The sequence below is a fragment of the Muntiacus reevesi genome, chromosome X (genome assembly GCF_963930625.1).
Source record: "Muntiacus reevesi chromosome X, mMunRee1.1, whole genome shotgun sequence".
Lineage (NCBI taxonomy): Eukaryota > Metazoa > Chordata > Mammalia > Artiodactyla > Cervidae > Muntiacus > Muntiacus reevesi.
In genome coordinates, this window is record NC_089271.1 from 148,022,305 (window position 1) to 148,024,758 (window position 2,454).

Here is a 2,454-nt window from a genome sequence, read left to right on the forward strand (position 1 = left end):
TGCCTGGGAGTCTAGGCCTTTCTTCCCTTCATCAGAAGGATACCTGATCATCAAAGAGAATTCCGTTTCAGTGAATCCCCTGGCTAGGGTGCAGGAGGGAGAGGGTCAAGAAAGGAAAGCTAAGCCGTCCAGAGCACTCAGCTCCATCCCTCCTCCTCGGCTCTCACGTGTTCACTCAGGAAACACTGACTGGCTGCCATAACGTGCCAGGTACATGGCAGTAATGTGAGGGGTTCAAAACATGAGACAGGCCATGAACGGGTACATGAAGCAGCCAATCACGCCCTGTGCTGCACCCTCCCCTCTATCCCTGGGTCACCTGTCTCGCTGGCATTACCTGTTGGTAACTCTGCTGCTGAGGTATGGTCTGAGGAACCAGCCGGGGCTGACTCGCAAACACATGGTCATCCAGGTAGAGAGGTGGCAGGTGGCTGCCTGGAAACACAATTCGAGGTAGGGGAACAGGATCAAGTCTCACTGTCCCAGAAGGTTCTGCAAAGTGGTGGGGGGAAGCAACGTGGCAGAGTTGGCCCTGGGCTCCTGTGCAGCCCAGGGCCCAGGGAGAGGGGCCGCTGCAGTCAGCCTTCCCCTCTCACCCACCACCCCGCACACCCAGGAAGGGCTCGGTCATAAAGGAGGCTGCCAAGGTCTCTCAGTCACGGTCCTCTTCATCTCCCTGCCATTGAGTCCACAGTGGAGAGTCAGAAGGATCTGTAGCAATCGGATCACTGAGACGCCGGCAGCTGGGCCCCTTGAGTCCCAACAGGCTCCTTTGGGCACTGACACCGTGATGAGGACAGTGACCATTGGGGTAAAACTGGCTCCTGCTTATTGAAGCTCAGTTGATACAAAACCCTCCCTGGATGTGAGCTCATCTCATGGGCATGGTGACCCCGCACTGGGCCATCACGACTCTGCTGTTTCACAGAGGAGGGGGCAACGTTCAGACAGCTGCTCATGCGGCAGAATCTCTGATGGGACCTCTGTGCAGGAGGCAAGAGAGCCCTGCAGAGGTCACAGAGTCCTGTCGCCTCCCAGGGTCGGAAGCTGAGAGCAGCAAGTGCCAGAGACCAGAGCACACAGGAACCCATGGCCCCCAGGCAGGAACATGCTCCTTAGGTCAAGGCAGGGGGGCCTCAGGGCTACAAACCCATGTTTCCCTCGAGGGAATGGAGAAGGATCCGTGAGCTGGACCAGGGGAGAGGTACCTGGAAGGGCTGCAGAAAGTGTGACTGAGGCCACGGGCACAGGGGGCTTGGAGACTCCACTGAAGGAGCTATAGCTGACCCTGCTGGAGGCCCCCCTGGAGGGTGGGGGCTGCGGACCTGACTTGGCGCCTCCTGGCGAGCTCTGCTCCGGCAAGCTGGGCGAGTTTTCCCAAGCCTTGTGCACAGACTCCATCTTTGGATGCAAGGAGGTGGGGGGAGATTGAAGTTACGGGCCAGAAGGCAGCGGTGGCACAAAGCTAAGTCCAGGGGTGGAAGGAGGGGGTGTGCTGGGGTGGGGTCTGCTTGCTCTTGCCCACTCACAAGCCAGGCCCCACGTTACCTTCAGAGTGAAGTCAGCGGTGGGGAAGGACATGTGGGAGAGGCTGATGGCTCTCTGGATGTGGTGGTCACGCTGCAGGATGGGGATGCTGGGGGTGAGCCCAGCCTGGAGGGAAGGACACAGTGGCACACCTGCAAAGGGGGGAACGACACCCTCTCCTGCCTGGACCCAGCCTTCCAGCAGGGCCGCCGTGTTTCAGCAACAGAAGCACAGCTGGTGGCCAGCACACAGGCCCCACTGCGTGGCATGGAGGTCCCAGTTCCTGTCTCAGCCCCTTCCCCCAGGCTGTGAAAAAGAGGCCCTGGAAATACGCTCAGAAATACAGCGCTAGACCCCCTTCGTGCAGTGTCCACTGCCCACCTGCATGTCATGGGGTTTCTGAATAATCGTAGAGTGAGGACACTTGTTGACTTAATTTAGCACAGCATTCTCAAACGTGTGTGACTGTGGAGCCCGGGAAGTTTTGAATCACAAAGTGCCAAATACAAGAGACCTTAGGGGTTACACCACTCCATTATAAGCTCACAAAACCAGGGCGTGGAACAACTTGCCACGGGCGTTCAACTAGCTAGAGACGGCACCAAGACACAAACCGACACTCCCAGCCCGAGAGCCACACTGACGAGGCTCTCTTCCCCGGGACCTGCTGGCACAGGGCCCACACAGCTGGGCAGTAGAAGCATGGCCAACGCGTCCTGAGGTTTGACAACTGGAATCCCTGCGGGACCAGAGGCAAAGCCAGGCTGCAAGCTGAAATCAGAGTCCTGTAAAAAAAGGGAACAAGGCCCACAGAAATTGCCCTGGCTCACCTTCTGGCAGAGACACACGTGAAGTAGACCCATCACCTCAGCAACTCAAAAAACCCAGTATGGGACTTCCCTGGTGGTCCAGGGGCTAAGATTCCAG

General features: G+C 57.9%; 1 non-coding gene across 1 annotated transcript; it reads right to left on the bottom strand.

Moving 5' to 3' along the window:
• Positions 1-648: 648 nt before the first annotated feature.
• LOC136154946 (small nucleolar RNA SNORD62) lies at positions 649-734 on the bottom strand. Its single transcript, XR_010660641.1, has one exon. It is a non-coding gene; the product is annotated as a small nucleolar RNA SNORD62 (small nucleolar RNA).
• Between the last annotated feature and the right edge of the window lie 1,720 nt (positions 735-2,454).